We start from the raw sequence: 18,120 nt of genomic DNA on the forward strand, positions 1-18,120 counted from the left end.
GAGACGAGAGTTTCTAGGCTTACAAGGTGGGCATTCATCAGGCAGCAACACTACACATGTGCTAGGGTTAGTAGATTTCATAGCTGAGAGCAGACTATTTTACTCACCACTTATCCCCTGAGTTTATAGTATGGTGTCTGGCACATAGCAAGTACTCAATACAAAGATTATTAATACAAGAATTAATGCGAAGAGGTTAAGTACAAAGTACATACAGTTAGTATGTGAGGGAAGGGGAATTTGAAGCCAGGGCTGATAGGCTCCTGAACGGGAATCTGAACCGAAGTGCTGTGCAGACAAGTGTGAGACTAAGGATGAAAATTCCCTCACTTGAGCTACTGAAGACCCATGGGCTTGACCCGTGCCTGTCCCCATGCCAACTCAAGTCTGCCTGGCCAAGCCTCCTCTCTGCTTCCTTAGCTAACCAATTGTGTGGAGTTTTTCTACAACTTGAGCAGACTGGCTACAGCAAATCGATACACTTGGATCAAGAGCTGCCACCTTCCATCTACTGGAAGGTCACATTTCAACAGTTAAAGAAATCAATTGCTTCTGTAGTTACTCTAGCCAGCCCTCCTGGGACAAAAAGGCTGCATCACCTGCCCAGATTAAGGAATTTCCACCAGCAGGAGACAGGGAGGGCATCTGCCCGGGGGCCTTAGCAGGCTTTTCTGGGCACTTTCTGGGAGAAGTAGACAACTAAAGCGGAGGCCACTGAAGGATGGAGGAACCCTCCAGGCGCAAGGCTGTGCCTCCGCCAGCCTCTGTGTCCACAGCTCTGTCCTGTCTGGCAGGAGGTGCTGATCAACAAACTATCCACTGGCCTGCACTTCCCCTTCAGGGACGTCCATCTCACTGTGTCCTCATTTAGGAGTCAGAGAGAACCTTTCTTCCCTCAGCAACCCCATCTTTATTTTCCCCGACAACAAGATGAAAACTAGCCAGCCCAAGCAGCCAAGCAAATCTGTGATTCTGCTGGAAGCAGGGAGAAAACTATCAGCTACAATCACAGCATCCCTGTAACGGGACATGTGGTAATTTGTTTCTCTTTAGCATCAAGAGGGAGTAGCCTTCTTTTCTTGCCTCTCTCCTTCCCACTCTTTCTCCACGGACAGGCCAGCTCTGCTGCTCCAAGGGAGAAGGTCTCTGTATTGTAATCCCTCTGCCCTCTGCCCTGTGCAGATGGCAATTGTCCCTCAGCCATTCCAGGTTTCTGGAAAGCTCAAGCCTCATTTTGAAAAGAACCCCAATGATCAAAGGGACCATGCAGTACAGATATAAAATAGGATTTGTCAGGGGAAACTTACAAGCAGAGAAGCAACCAAGCACATGAAACTCCTGGGCCTCTCATCACAGCTCAGGCGAAGTGCCAACGGCCCACATGTACCACCCAAGTTCCCACAGAAGGGAGCTGCCTCTGGAATGTTCTTCATAGTCACAGGGACAGGAAACAACCAGTGCCTGCAGAACAATGGAAATTCCCTGGTGGCCCAAGGGGCCTTGTCAAGAATGGGGCCTCCAAGGCCTGGAGGCTGGAACCGGCCTTTTATGCCAACTCAGAACTCTTAAGCCAGCTTTCTACTGCAGTTGCAAAATGGGGAGGGGATGAATTCCTGGGCCATCAGACCAGAAAGAAAAGAAGACTGAAGGGATATGCTGCTTCCAGGACTGAACACAGCGCCAGGCCATTCCAGGCTCCAAACAGAGGGCTACTTAAAAGATGAAAATGGCCTTCTCTTTCAGGTCAAGAAGCAGTGGAATCCCTCTTGGCTGTAATAAGGAGAGGGACCTTGAGCTTCCCTCATTCCGCATCTGTGTTCTTTCTCTCTGCTTTCAGCATCATCTCCCATCTGTATCCCACCCCACCTCCTCCCTGGAAATGAACCTGATAAATCATTAAAATAAAACTAACAACAACAACAAAAACTAAACCCGTTGCCACTGAGTTAATTCCAACTCATAGCAACACTATAGGACAGAGTAGAACTGCCTCATAAGATTTCCAAGGCTGGTGGGTTCAGTCATTAGCATTTTATAATTAGCTATAATATCTAATGGTTGTGTAGCACTTTAATATTTACAGAACACCTTGTGTCCATTCTCATTTTATATGCACAATAGTTATTTAATGTGCACCTAGCAGATACCAAGCACAGTGCTAAGTGGATGGGATCCCCCAGCATAATAGTATTTAAATGTCACCCAGATATCTGCTACCTGTGTATCTGAAGTTCTCTAGCTTTGCCAGATCACCAGTATTGGTTAATTTTCTTTGTCAACTTGGCTAGGCAGTTATTTGGCGAAGTGTGAATCTAGTTGCTGTTACAGAGTAGTTACATGTGACTAAATCAGTTGGCCTGAAGTAGATTACCTTCCATAACGTGGGTAGGCCTCTGTCAACCAGTTGAACACCTTAAGGGAGTTTCCCTAGGGGGTGTTCTGACTCCAGACTATAAATAGATATCTTGGCTGAACTCTCTCTTCATACTTCTTTTGCCTGACCTACGGATTTGGGCACATAAGCCTACAGGAACCTCTAGCCTGTTGCCTGACCTACAGATTCTGGATTTGCCAATCTCCCACAATTGCATAAACCAATTCCTCAAAGTAAATCTAGATAGCTGGGCTGAGGGGGTGTGGGGGGGGGAGGAGGAGGGAGAATGAGAGATCACTGGTTCTTTTCTTAAAAGATCCCTAAGATATCACCCTTCCCTTCGACTTGAAAGATAAAATGAATTGATTTTCCCTCCTTCATTTCATTAAATTCTAACACTTCCATGTGTTTCTGAAAGGGCTTGCACCCTCTAGGCCATTTCTTTCTGATTTCTCCTCCCCACTAAACTCTCAATTTCCTTTAAAAGCTTCCTGCAGAAGCTCTTCACTAAGGCAGTGTTCTTTATTGCTCCCTCACCCCTTCATAGCACTTTCACCCCCTCAAGATTTTTAGCAGTAGTTTACCATTAGAACAAGCTCCAAGGGATTGTCCACATTTTTATTTAGGACAAAGTTTTCCCCTCATTGAATATTGCCTGATACAAATTGGCCATTGGGAATCACTGGGATACAGATTTTCACTGCAGAAGCATTTGCTATAGGGGATTGCACCCATGTTTGAAATTTTCCATTGACTTCAAGTTGAATCCCTCTCTCTGACCTTCCACAAAGGGAGATGAAATTGCCCGAAAACATTACCAGAATTGGTAGTAATATGGAGCTATCCACCTCCCCTGAGAAAAATGACTTCCCCTAGTGTCCCAGGAAAATCTAGTGAAGATAGGAATGTGTCTGGTTGCAAAATTTAGGAGAATGTACCGACCTCAGGATGCACATCTACATCTCAGAAGTAACCAATACAATGTCTTAAGCCTCTCTCGAAGTTGTAAATTTTGTCCCCAAATCTATGTAGACCTGGCTCTTCTCCATATTATATTTTGACAACACCCTCCTAGTTCAGCACTCCCCTAACTTCCAACACAACATTCTATAAAAAGCAGTTGCCGTGTTAGAAGAAGAGATAGAAGAGCAAGTTTTCAGATGCAGTTCAAGCTCTGATTCAAAAGAGCTTGTCTTCAGGCGTAACATCGGATCTTGTTATGTGAGCTGTTCTTGGTCTCTTATGAGAATCCGTTGCCCACAGGAAACACCCTCAGATGCTCACGAGCATTCCCAACATCTTGAATATCAAGGCTATTGCTATATATCCTCCCCACCACACACACTCAGCCACCTCTTCCCCCAAAATTGTCCAGCAAATGCCAACTTCACGTAATTCCTAAGAATCGTAATTTAGACAAACTAAGACCCTCAATGAGATGGATTACACAGCGGCTGCAACAATGGGCTCAAACATAGCAACGGTTGTGAGGATGGTGCAGGGCAAGTCAGAACTGGCTCCACAGCACCTAACAACAACAAAAACAAACTACACCCCAGTCAGAAAAGGAGTCTAAAACACACTAAGTAAACTTAAGGGTAATGCAGAAAGTCACTGGGTAGGGAATTCCCTACTCCAAAAGCATTTATGCAAAGGAAATAAAAGGGAAGAAAATTACAGGCCAAAGCATGTGTGAAATATCTAATCACTGAAGGACTTTCCCCTTAAGCTTAGTACTTACTATAATTTACTCAGTTAAGTTTGAGGATCTCACTTTAAGACTCCTCAGCCCACGTCACCTAGTACTGAGCCTGTCAACTATCCCTGGATTCAATCGTCATGCAGACCCTGGGCGTAAGATCCAGGCTGTCCTGGCTGCCGGCGTGTGTGAGCCACTGGTGGTGCGTGAGCCTTTGTGCATGGGGTGCCTTCAAATCCATTTTAATTGGGCAGCTGCTTATCAAGACTTTTCCCCAGAAACCGATTTAGCCTAATGATTGTAAGTAGCAATGACTTCTGCTTAATTAGTACAGTAATCAGTGCAAATTCCCCCTAAATGGTAGAGGCCCATTTGGCAGGTGCCAACTGATGCTTAACCAGGTGCTAAATAGGTGTGAAAGCCTCAGTTCTGGTCTTTCTCAGCTAGTTGCCAAATACATAAAGATGAAATGGGGTCCTAAGTATACCTGGATGGATGAGTTGTTTAAAATCTTTCTCTAATTGCTGGTGAGATCCACACTTCTAAAGGAGGAGTTATGAAGGCAGAGATGGCACCAGGAGCAGAGCTGGGTGGACCGAAGCAAAAGTAAAGTCAGCAACACTTTGGTGTCTCCTCTTCTGATTCCCACTTCCTCCTCTTTTCCAGCCCCCCCTCAACATTCGTTCCCTGGTCATATGTCGTAATTTTTACCTGTGTACTTAAAGCTGGGGCTATTTTCATGTACCAGGCAAGCCCAGCTTGTTCACTACCCTGCAATCCATGCTGGTGAGAAGTGAGGTGGTACCCTGACCAAAGGAGGGAATAAAGATACGTATTAAAGAGAGAGAACATTCCCCATATAATCGGGTGTATATACCAATTGACCCAAATAATACTATTTTCATTATTAGGGAAAATATGAAACTTTTACTGAGTGCTGCTGCTATGGGCCAGGTAATGCCCATGAGTTATATTATTTAATTATTTCCAACACTCATTCTACCCTAGTCTAAGCCAATTTTGCTGCTGGTCACTGGACCAGGGGTAGGCGTATGTTCTACGTTGGCCCATCAGATGGAAGGAAGGTGCATATATTCAATTGTTGGAGAAGAGATTTTTCTCTGTCTTAAACTGGACATGAATGCACAAACATATTGCCGTAGTTGCTGTTGGTGACCCTCTTGAAAACACAAAGGGAGCCAGCCTGAAAACAAAGCTGAAAATCATAAGAAGACAGAACCAAGAGAAATGCAGAGAACTAAATTCTGAGCCTTAATGTATTCTGCCTGGAGCTCTGTTTACCTCTGGACTTCCCCCTATGTGAGTAAATAAATTCCCACAGAGTTTAAGGCAATTTGAGTTGACTTTTCTGATGTATGCGGCAGAAAGCATCCTAATTAAAACTACAAACTTCTGGGAAAGGAATTGTAATATCATTTCATAGGTTGAAGGTCCTGAGGCACAGTGGGGTTAAATAACCTGGCCAAGGATTATTTACTCCAGTCATGCTCTTCTGTTCATTGTCCTCTAAAAATGACTCATGCGTTCCCGGCTCTGAATATTAGCTCCCTCTGCTACCCCATGCTCCAGAGCATACTTCCCATATTCCTCCATTCATCTAGATATTATTCCTCATTTAAAGCTTTTAAATGATCCTAACTCCTCCCTGGAGTCCCTGGGTGGTACAAATGGTTAATCACTCAACTACTAACCAAAAGGTTAGTGGTTCAAACCCACTCAGAGGTACCTCAGAAGAAAGGCCTAGCAATGTGTTTCCAAAACGTCACAGTCTTGAAAACCACATGGAGCACAGTTCTACTCTGCAACACATGGGGTCTCCATGATTCATTATCAATTCAATGGCAACTGTTTTTCACCTCCTCTCTGTCTCTGACTATACCAGTCCATAACAATCACTTCTTCCACTAAGATTTTCCCCTCTACCAAGAATCTGCCACTTAGTATAAATGAGTCTTCTTAACTTGAGTATAAGCTACTTGAGGACATGAGTCCCACCCTATATCTCTTTGACTTCCAAGTGCTTAGCAAAACTTCTAGCACTTGGTAAGAACTCAATATCATACATGATAAATACCATGATCTTATTATAACTTGGTGAGGCCACAACAAATTAAAAAATCATTGTCTTATAGGATCAAGTATTTATTAAGCAAAAACCTCTACCCTTGTTTTTCGAGGTTCAGAGGATGGGTGGAAATTTCTATAGCTAGAAATATGATTTCACCTGAAGTTCATCTAGGTAGACCATAAGAGAATTGGCATCCACAGAAGGTTCTTTGGCCTTTATTGATTCCAACTTCATGTGTCTGAAGATATTTTTTTTTAAATGTAATTCACAGTGACAACCCTGGAACCTTTGACTGGATCACTAGGAACAGAGCTAGTTCCTCTGTTTATTGATGGGGAATTGTATGGAGCAAAACTTCTGAGTTTCTACTCCAGCGACAGGACCACAGTAAGACTGAGTTAATAGTGGTGAAAACACTTCATAAAGTGCAAAGCAGCAGCTCATGGATGAGTATTAAATTGTCATCACCGTTGTTATTACCTCTGATAATAATTAGACCAGGGGCTCACAGAGACTCTCTTAAGGGCAGGGGCTAGGTCTTAGGTTTCTTGGAATCCCCCCTACCACCAACACTGGGCTTATTCAGAGACAGCTTAGACCCTAGCACCTCTCTCTATACTGACCAAGTAGAAAAAACTTGGAAAAGTTTTGCTTATTAATAATAGTCCTACAAAAACCATGAGAGCTTAGGTATGAGTTTTATGTGTGATAAATGGGCCACATTTCTTGAGAAATACCTGGAAGGGAACCCCACCTTCTGACAGTGTCATTAACAAGCCGTGTGCTTTTGCTGACTGTGTCCTCAGAGCTCCCCATCATGAGCCGGAATCTGTGATCTGGGACCAGCTGCTCCGCTGAACACAGATTTCAGTGAGGGACTCTGCAATGGGAAGCCATAGCTGCCACTGCATTTTACATTACTAGGAGCTGCTGATTGGCACCAAGGATGCTTGTCAAGGTCTTGTGGCTGGGAAGGAAGCAGTGAGCTGCATGCAGATTGATTTTTTTTATATGTTGTTGACAGCCAGTGAGAGCAAGCTACACAAAAACAGCTCTAGGTCACATGAAGCTTGCAAAATTCAACTAAGCCAGATAGGAAAAACAACATTAAAGTTAATTTCATTCAGCTGCAAGCCATTGCAGTTCAGGGAGACAGGGTTTTTCTTTCATGCAAGCCCATCTTCTCCCAAATCAAAATCTCTCATAAATGAATTAGCCAGATCTAAGATTTGGAGTCAGAAGTTTGGATATAAATCCCTCTTCTGCACCCTACTTTATGAATTGTGTGGTCCTGAGAAAATCATTTATATTCTAGGGGTCTCGGTTTCTTCATCTGTAAATTAGAATAATAAAAATAAGAATTTTTATTTAATTCTCACAGAGCAGCTGTGAGAATTGAATGAGATAATACTGTATTGGGCCAGCTTCCCCAGAAGCAGACACTGAGATGAAGATTCATGGGCAAGTGGTTCATTAAGAATTGAGTTCCAGAGAAACAAGTAAGGGAGTAGAGAAGGCAGGACAGGGAAGAGAATGAAGTCAAGCAAAGGTATAATTCCAGGCAAAGCCCCACGGAGAGTTACATCCCCCTGATTCCACGAGGAACCTCTGGAGTGTACATTACGTTTCAGACTTTGTCCCAACCCAAGGCGGGGAGCTGGCCTTTCCTAGTCCACACCTGTCAATCATTGTCTTAGTGCTGTCCCAGGGACTGTAATCCCCCAGAGACTGACAAAATGCTGTGTGTGGGGCCAGGGGCGGGGGTGGAGGAGAGGGGCTACTGCAGAGAAAGGCAGAGCAGTCTGTGGGAAGGAAAAGCCCACCAAAGCCAGGGAGCAAAGTGCATAGGGACAGTAAAAAGGAGCCCAAGATGGGAGGGAGGGGGAAAGGGGAAGTCACGGTTTAGGAAGCGTTGACTTTGTGTTTATGAGGATGGAAAATTTGGCAACAGATATTGGTGATGATTGCACAACATGATTAACGTGATTGCACACATGAAAAATGTTGAATTGGCCAATGTTGTATTACACATACTTTTACAACACACAAAAAAATTCTTTTAAGAACAAATATTGCGTAAGACCACTATTATAAGAACTCAAGAAATACTTTAAACAGAGAAGAAAATATCCCTTGATGGTTATGAGAGGGGGGAGGAAAGGAGGGGGGAGGGAGGAAGAGGGATTTTCCCTAACTAGATAGTAGATAAGAATTCTTTTAGGTGAAGGGAAAGACAACACACAAAACAGAAGAGGTCAGCACAACTGGACTAAACCAAAAGCAAGGAAGTCTCCTGAATAAACTGAACGCTTCGAAGGCCAGTGTAGCAGGGGAGGAGGTTTGGGGACCATGCTTTCAGAGGACATCTAAGTCAATTGGCATAATAAAATCTATTAAGATAACATTCTGCATCCCAATTTGGAGAGTGGCATCTGGGGTCTTAAACGCTAGGAAGCAGCCATCTAAGATGCATCAATTGGTCTTAACCCACCTGGAGCAAAGGAGAATGAAGAACACCTAAGACACAAGGTAATTATGAGCCCAAGAGACAGAAAGAGCCACATAAACCAGAGAGTACTACATTAGCCTGAGACCAGAAGAACTAGATGGTGCCTGGCTACAACCAATGACTGCTCTGACAGGGAACACAACAGAGAACAGGAGAGCAGTGGGATGCAGACCCCAAATTTTTGTAAAAAGACCAGACTTTATGGTCTGACTGAGACTAGAAGAACCCCGGTGGTCATGGTCCCCAGACATTCTGTTAGCCCAAGACAGGAACCATTCCCAAAGCCAACTTTTCAGATAGGGATTGAACTGGACAATGAGATAGAGAATGATGTTGGTGAACAGTGAGCTTCTTGGCTCAGGTAGACACTTGAGACTATGTTTGCATCTCCTGTCTGGAGGGGAGATGGGAGGATGGAAGGGGTCAGAAGCTGGCTGAATAGACATGAAAAGAGAGAGTGGAGGGAAGGAGTGTGCTGTCTTCTTAGGGGGAGAGCAGTTAGGAGTATACAGCAAGGTGTGTATAAATTTTTGTTTGAGAGACTGACTTGATTTGTAAACTTTCACTTAAAGCACAATAAAAAATTTTTTTAAAAGGGGTCCTAGAGTGGATCCGTGTCTGGCACATAGGTGCTGGGTCTGAATCGGCCAATGGGCAAAGGTGCATTTTCTATTTCAAGCCACAAGATGTAAGAGTCTTTGCAAGTAAATATCTAGATGTCTAAAGGATTTTCGACTATTGGCCCTACCCAAAAGCTAAGTGTTCAATGCCCTGGAGAGGGCCTTGAAGCAGCTTCTTGGGAAATGATCAATATTTCTTCCTCACTGCTAGTCAGGCTGTGAGTGATAACGCAAGATGAGGTTGGCATTAACATAACGAACAGGAAGCAACTGAGGGAAAATGAACTCTATTCTTCTTGAACCTTCAGAAATTTTTGGCGGAAGATGGAAAGGGGTCAGGAACTGGTTCCTGCCTTGTTAATAGGCAAATCCCCAGGATCTGACTCCTGGCACAAGTTTCATAGATCCTCAGTAAAGATACCTCTTACCACACCCCTGAGGCCAAACCACCTTGGACCAACACCTACAAAGAGATCATCAGGCAATGTCCTGTTAGCCCTCAGATTTCCATGGACTTTGTATAAGGGGTTTAAGGGACTACAACCACCACCAGTTGCCACTGAGTCATTTCTGACTCGTGGGGACCCCACATGTGTCAGAGTAGAACTGTGCTCCATAGGGTTTTCAATGACTGATTTTTTGGACTTAGATCTCCAGACCTTTTCCAAGGTGCCTCGGGTTGGACTTGAACCTCCAACCTTTCCATTAGCACCTGAGCATGTTAACTGTTTGTACCACCCAAGGACTCCCTTTAAGGGACAAACCCAAACCTGTTGCCATCAAGTCGATTCTGATTCAGAGTGACGCTATAGGACAGAGTAAAACTGCCCCATGGGGTTTTCAAGGATGTAATCTTTATAGAAGCAAATTGCCACATCTTTCTCCCGCGGAGCAGATGGTGAGCTGTTCAGCAGCCAAGTGTTTAACCACTGTGCCACCAGGGCTTCTCCTTTGTAGAACAGGAGGGATTAAAACTCCAAAGCTGAGAGAAACTTAGATATAAATCTTGATTTCACCAGCCCCTGAAATCAGGCCATCATCCTGATGCCCCGACATCCCTACACGTTTGCACTTTATCTCCCATGAGAGGACTAAACTTGGAGATTTCATGTGTCAATGAAAATTTGATTCCTACTGTGTGAAATAAATGAAACTCAAAGCACTTTTGTTGTTTCTTCCCTCGGGTGGAAAGACAAACTGTCAAAAATACTCAATCTTTCCAGGAAAGACTAGAGAAGAGAGAGAGCTGCAAACAACCCTGAAGCTCTATTTACAGTCCAACATTTTAATTTGATTTAACAAATATCAATTGAACCATCGCTGAAGACCAGGCTCTCTGGGTAGAGGTGGGGGAAAGAGGGTAGCGCAGTGGGAGGGAAGGATGGAGGATAGACGGGGCAGCGCCTGCATTCAAATTCTAGTGGGAGTGGTACGCGAAACAAGTGCCTCCTGAGACTTTACTGACACTGGAGGCAAAGATGGAGAGTATTTCAAGAAGGAGGAATGGCCACAAAAGAAAAGCCCCAGAGTTGAGGAGGAGAGTAGGGATGAAGAAAGGCAGATGAATTTGGACATTGGGAAGTCACGAGAGACCTAGGAACTCTCAGTAGGGGTACAAGTCACCGATGGGAGCTTGGGTGACATAAGCAGTTTGCAATCGGCCACTAACCTATAGGTTGGCAATCCAAACCCACCCATCAGCTCCACAAAGAAAGGCCTGGTAAACTGCTTCCATAAACATTACAACCTAGAAAATCCTATTCTGTAACATATTGGGTCATCATGAGTTGGGGATTGACTTAACAGCAGCTAACAACAACAACCAACAGAAGTCATGGGGCAAGAGTGTGTGATGGTGAAGAAGTAGAAGCTGCAGCAAAGATGGCATACAGGAGAACCTCTTTTCTCTCAGCATTCTCCCCTTGAACCCCCAAAACAAAAGTCTGTCTTCTGGAGAGTACTGGGGGAAAGGAAGATCATCTTTCATTTCATCCCCTCATTTACTGCTCCCTCAGGCAGGAAAAGAGACTTACCTAAGGGACACAACCATACCCAATACCCCTAAAGATTAGCACAAAGAGGCTTCACTATAAATTAAATATGGATGAGAGGTTTTGTTTCTAGGCAGATAAAGAGAAGAGACTGAAAAAGCAACTGAAACAAGAACTACTTGAAGAATTGAAGTTTTTGTTTGTTTTGTTTTAAAGGCAGAAATAGTGATGATCATATGTCCAAGTTTTCCTAGGACAGTCCTAGTTTTCCCTGTTGTCCTGGCTTCTTTATTAATAATGCCTTTCTTTACTCTGAAAAGTGTCCCAGTTTGGACCTAGATTATATGGTCACCACAAGGGAAGCAGGATCAAGTGCATAGGAGGAGAGTAGTTAGTCTTGACAGGAAAATATTACTCCTTAGATCCAGGAATAAGGAAAGGATGGAAAGGGATGATTCAGAGAGATTTATGGTGAGAAGTCAAGCAAGTAGCCAAGAAAAGCTGATTATGATACCAATCCAAAGAGCTAGCCAACGGTCTTTCTAAGGCCCCTTCCTGCTCTAAGATTCTATGATTCTTGCTACTTATAAGGAGAGAAGAGAATGTTGGGAGCTTAAATGGGTTGGTTGCTTGACGAAGAATTAAAACAAAACAAAACAAAATAACCCAGTTGTGGTTGAGTCAGTTCCAATTCATGGCAACTCCATGTGTGTCAGAGTAGAACTGTGCTCCATAGGATTTTCAATGCCTGATTTTTCAGGAGCAGATCACCAGACCTTTCTTCCAAGGTGCCTCTGGGTGGACCTGAACCACCAAACTTTAGGTTAGCAACTGAGCACGTTAACTGTTTGCACTACACAGGGACTCCGAGAGATAAATAATTATCCCCTAATTTTCTCCACCTATTGTCTTGCCTGCAGGCCTCTAATTTCTTTTCCCCAAGGAAACCCTAACTGGAGAAACTTTAATCTCCAAGAAACAACTTGGAACCTCATAAATGTATAGTAGCCTGTGTGCAAATGGAATGAGAGGAAGTGGTCTTCAAGGAACCTAGAAAAATAGAGGCCAAAGAGCAACAATTTTCCAGTGTGTTTGCGGAATTAGCCAGAGGATAATGTGTCCTTTTTATGAGCTTGTACTTAACAAACAACTTTCTTTCATTATAACTTGTGGATTTGCCTATGAAGACAGAAGGTGCCAACCAGCCAGTTTAATATCTACACATACACACTCTTATCCCACTCCACCCTAATAATTAAATATTTTCTCATAAATAAGTAACTGTGCATTTCCACCTATAGATCAGTCTCGCATGAGTTTGGTTAGTGTGAGTCAGTTCCCTGAGCCTGAACATCTCAGAATAAACAGACAAACTCATGTTTCCGAAACCATAAAGCTAAAAACTGAGCCCCTTCTAGGCCAGCCCTTCCAAAACTCTATCCCTCAGGAAGCCCTGAAAGAGCTGTCAGCCCATTTCTCTTTTTGGTAACTCTGTCTATTCTCTCTTTAACATTAATATCTAGGAACTCTGAACAGCTCTGGAGCCTCTGGGGTCCCTCTGATGTGGGTAAGGACTGAGCAGCTCAAGGGGTCTGATCCCTCCTCTCCACATCTTCCAGAACACTAGAGAGCCCATCATCCGGGGATGGCCCACGGAGTAGTCCTAAATCCCATTTTAATTCCATTCTCTATGGGATAGGAGTCCCCGGGTGGCACGAACAGTTAAGTGCTCAATTGCTAGCCAAAAGGTTGGCAGTTTGAACCCACCTAGAGCCTCCTCCGATAACAGGCCTGGCAATCTGTTTCCAAGAGGCCGCAGCTTTGGAAACTCAATGGAGAAGTTCTACACTGCACACATGAGGTCCCATGAGGTCTCTGTGAGGCAAAATCAACTCGACGGCAACTAACAACAACAGCAGCAGCTCTGTGGAATTGATTTCCCAGAGGATATAAGCTGGCAATTCTTGCCGTTTCACAGGCTTTCTGTCTTTGAGGAGTCTTCACAGGCGAATAGAAGTTTTCATTGAAATAGTGTGAGCTTCTTTCTTAATTTCTTGTCTTTGACAAGCCCACCTGAGCTAGTAAGTTTTACTTCCTGCTGTTCTCCAACCCAAGCCAGGCAGCTGGGGCCACCCCCCTCTTCCCACCATTGTTCCTGTTCCTCTCCTGAGCATCCTTCCCTCACCTCCACTCTCAGCCTGAGTGCCCCTGACTTCATGCAGTCTTCCCCAAGGACCAGTTCTCTTTTCTAACATCCAGGAGTTCTCACTATTTCCCAAACTGAACGTTTAGCTTTTGCTCACACCCCTGATTGGGAGCAGCGAGAGAAAACTAGGATAAAGAAGGTGGGCATGCCAGGGGGCCCTGGGGCCTGGGGTATAATCTAGTGAGAGCTATGTCACTGGCTCAAGGCCACTCAGTCAGTCAACGGTCGTTTCAGATTGGTAGCATGCTGGAAATGATATTTTATGAAGGAAAAAGAACAGATTCAATAATACACTGGCAGAGGATGCTGTCAGCAGAAAGCAGGGTGGAAATGCCTACTCGTTAGTATGCTGCTGCGTGGCTGCATCTTTCAAGCTTGATTAATATTTAATGTGATTGTCTTTAAAATCTGTCACTATCTGGCAGCGATCAGATGAGTGCCAGTGACAGAAGCACAAATATTTGTATAAGGGCTATGTTGCCTGCTAGGGTTATATGATTAATAAACTTTGCCTGGTCACCCACAGAGATTTTGTTTTCTAATTTATCCCGCAGTAGTGTTAACCAAAAATGCTAGAACAAGAGTGAAAAAAAAAAAAAAAAGGGGAGGGGGGCAGGAAGGGTCAGTTGTTAATAGCTTTGGGGGGTTTCCTTTCATTATTAAAAGAGTAGTCCATTGCGTAAAGGGACTTGCTGACAAAAAGTCCTCAAAATCCTGCTGGAATCAGAGCAGACGTTCTTGAAATCTGAATTCCACCAAGGTGGACACATCTGAAGGGAGGAGAATGTGCCAAAGAAATGCTTTAAAATTATTTTAAAAGGGGGAGAGAGAATACAGAAAGAGACAGATTGTGCTGCAGGGAGAAAAATAATACACTTTTTATTTATTTATTTTCAGAAAAAATGTGCACAAAACACCAGGTGCTATAACTTCAACAATTCAAAAAGAGCCACACTAAATATTTCTGAGCAGGAAAGAACATTCTGAAAGGAAATGGAAGGAGCGTCCAGGCTGCTGTTCCACCGTGAACAGCTGCAATTATTGAAAGCTCTGTGCTGCTTCTAGCAAATCCTATGAGGCCAAAGCCGGCTTTTAACTCCTCAGTGGTAACAGGAGGTTGCGTGCAGCACCAGGTTCTAGTATTTCTGATTCCGAGTTGGAAGAAAGACCTACAAATCTCTCTCCAGAACTTCCTGACTGTGTAAACAAGCGAAACTTCAGAATTAGCTGTCTTGAGGGATTGGGACTGTGTGACTCAGAGCATGGGTATTAGTCACTGAGCCCTGGATTGGAATCCCAACTCCACCACTTACTGTGATCTTGGGCAGTTATTGCACCTCTCTGGGGCTCAATTTTCTCATCTGTAAAATGAGAACAGTATTACCTTTCAGGGCGGGGAGGGAGTGTTTTGAGGATTAAATGACATATAAAGTAAACAGAACAAGGGAATCCTACATGCTTTAAACTTTAAAACCAGGAAAGATGTGTGTCAGGGCTGTATCTTTTCATCATACTTATTCAATCTGTATGCTGAGCAAGTAATCCAAGAAGCTGGACTACATAATGAAAAAGGCAGCATGAAGATTAGAGGAAGACTCTCTAACAACCTGTGACATGCAGATGACACAACCTTGCTTGCTGAAAGCAAAGAGGACTTGAAGCATTTACTGATGAAGATCAAAGACTATAGCCTTTAGTATGGATTACACCTCAACGCAAAGAAAACAAAAATCCTCACAAGTGGACCAAGAAGCAACACCATGAGAAATGAAAAAAAGATTGAAGTTGTCAAGGATTTCATTTTACTTGAATCCACAATCAACACCCATGGAAGCAACAGCCAAGAAATCAAACAACACAGTTCATTGGCCAAATTTGGTACAAAAGACCTCTTTAAAGTGTTAAAAAAAAATAAAGATGTAGTCACTTTGAGGAGTAAAGTGCACCTGACCCAAGCCACAGTATTTTCAATCACCTCATATGCCTGCAAAAGCTAGACAATGAATAAGGAAGACCAAAGATGAATTGATGCCTTTGAATTAGGGTGTTGGCAAGGAATAGTGAATATACCATAGATTGCCAGGAGAACAAACAAATCTGTATTTGTAGAAATATAGCCAGAATGCTCCTTAGAAGCAAAGGTAGAGTTTGGACATGTTATTAGGAGGAGCCATCCCTGGAGAAAGACACCATGCTTGGTAAAGTAGAGGGTCAGCGAAAAAGAGGAAGACCCTCAATAAGATGGATTGACACAGTGGCTGCAACAATGGGCTCAAACACAGCAATGATTGTGAGAATGACGAGGGAATGGACACTGTGTAGAGTTGCTATGAGTCAGAACAGACTGAAGGGTCCCTAACAACAACAAAGTGAAAAGTAGACAGCCAAAGAAAATAAGTGTAACCCTCAATGAGATGGATTGGCACAACAATGGACAATTATGAAGATGGCACAGGACCAGGCAATGTTTGGTTCTGCTATGCATAAGGTCACCATGAGTCAGAAACAACTCATTAACAACAATAGCAAAGTAAAAAACAATAACCATTATTTCTTGAGTCCTATACCTTCCAAATCTCTCATTTCCCCCTCCCTCTCCCTCTCTCCTCCCTTCTCTTGAATCATGAATTTCCAGTCACCCCACCAATATCAGCCCTTCAGGTCTGCTGCCTTACCTGGATGTGTATCTTTAAGACACAATCATCTTTCAAGTACTAGTACAAAAACATTGATTCAGACAAAGGGAGACAGCAGTTCCTACAGGATACATTCCTAACAGAAGATGTCTGGTTCAATTATCACTATATTATTACTATCATCATCATTAATTAGGTGTCTGCTGTGTGCTAGTTTTATAAAAGATGACTAGCCACCTGTGTCCTGTAAGACCAATAAATTGCTGGCAAAGCCAAATTACTCTATGCCAAAAGCTAAACACAGGCTACAGGGTAGTGAGGATGCAGGAAAGATAAACTGACAGAGAAGAGTGATTTGGGGCCAATGGTCAATTCCTAAAGCTGACAATTGCATGAAAGGACGTCAACCAGGAATAAGGGAACACGTCTGTAGTCTTGAAAATAGCCAGTGAGAGACCCACAAAGGAATCACACATACAATCTTGGCCTCAGTAATCTTATTCTTTAATCTAGAGCTCTTCAAACATTATCACCCACCCCTAAAAATGAAAATTTTGGACATGAAACCTCAACATATGTGAATACAAATTCAGGTAGTCCCTGAATTATGACAGGGTTCCGTTCAGACAAGTCGGTTCTAACATAAGCTGAATACTTTTTTTTTTTTTTCTGGTTTCCATGATTATTGCCTTTTATTATCGGTGTCTTTATAAATTTGATCTTTATTTGTCTTTGTGGTTGGCACGAGAATGATAACATCAGCAAATTATGCACCACAATATTGTATGTAGTACATATTACTAACAATAAGATATACAAAAGAAAAATGAACGGTAGTAAGCGCGGTTTGTCGTAACTCGAGTATGTTGTAAGTCGAGGATTACCTGTACACCAAACCAAAAAAAAAAAAAAACCGGTTACTATCAAGCCCATTCTGACTCATAGCAACTCTACAGGACAGAGTAGAGCTGCCCCATAGGATTTCTAAGGCTGTAACCTTTACGCTATGAGTTGGAATCGACTCAACGGTAATGGGTTTGCTTTTGGCGGGGTTTAATCTTTATGGAAGCAGACTGCCACATCTTTCTCCCATGGAGCAGCTGGTGGGTTGGAACCACCGACCTTTCACTGAGCACTTAACCACTGTGCCATGAGGGCTCCTTCCCGCAAATATGCAAATACAAATAAATATATGTATACATAAAAATAAAACCGTTGCAGTCAAGCCCATTCCAACTCATAGCGACCCTATAGGACAGAGTATAATTGCCCATACAATTTCTAAGGGGTGGCTGGTGGATTTGAACTGCCAACCTTTTGCTTAGCAGCCAAGGTCTTAACTACTGTGCCACCAGGGTTCCAATATAGGTATATATACCATAAGTACATGTATATGTGTATAGATAGACAGACAGACAGGTAGATAGATGGATTGAATTGTGTCCCTCCAAAATATGTGTATCAATTTGGCTGGGCCATAATTCCTAGTATTGTGTGATTGTCCACCATTTTGTCATCTGATGTGATTTTCCTATGTGTTGTAAATCCTATCTCTATGATGTTGATGCTATGGGATTAGTGATAGTTATGTTAATGAGGCAGGACTCAATCTACAAGATTAGGTTGTATCTTAAGCCAATCTCTTCTGAGATATAAAAGAGAAAGGTGAGCAGAGAGACATGAGGACCTCATAACAGCAAGAAAAAAAAAGCCAGGAGAATAGCGCGTCCTTTGGACCTGCGGTGCCTGCACTGAGCTGCTCCTAGCCCAGGGGAAGATTGATGAGGAGAACCTTCCTCCATAGCTAACAGAGAGAGAAAGCCTTCCCCTGGAGATAACATCCTGAATTTGGACTTCTAGCCTACTAGACTGTGAGATAATAAACTTCTGTTTTTTGAAGCCATCCACTTGTAGTACGTCTGTTACAGTGGCACTAGATAACTAAGACTATATATATATATATATATATATATATATATCTTGTAATAATATTGTT

This window comes from Elephas maximus, chromosome 10 (assembly GCF_024166365.1).
Source record: "Elephas maximus indicus isolate mEleMax1 chromosome 10, mEleMax1 primary haplotype, whole genome shotgun sequence".
Taxonomy (NCBI): Eukaryota; Metazoa; Chordata; class Mammalia; order Proboscidea; family Elephantidae; genus Elephas; species Elephas maximus.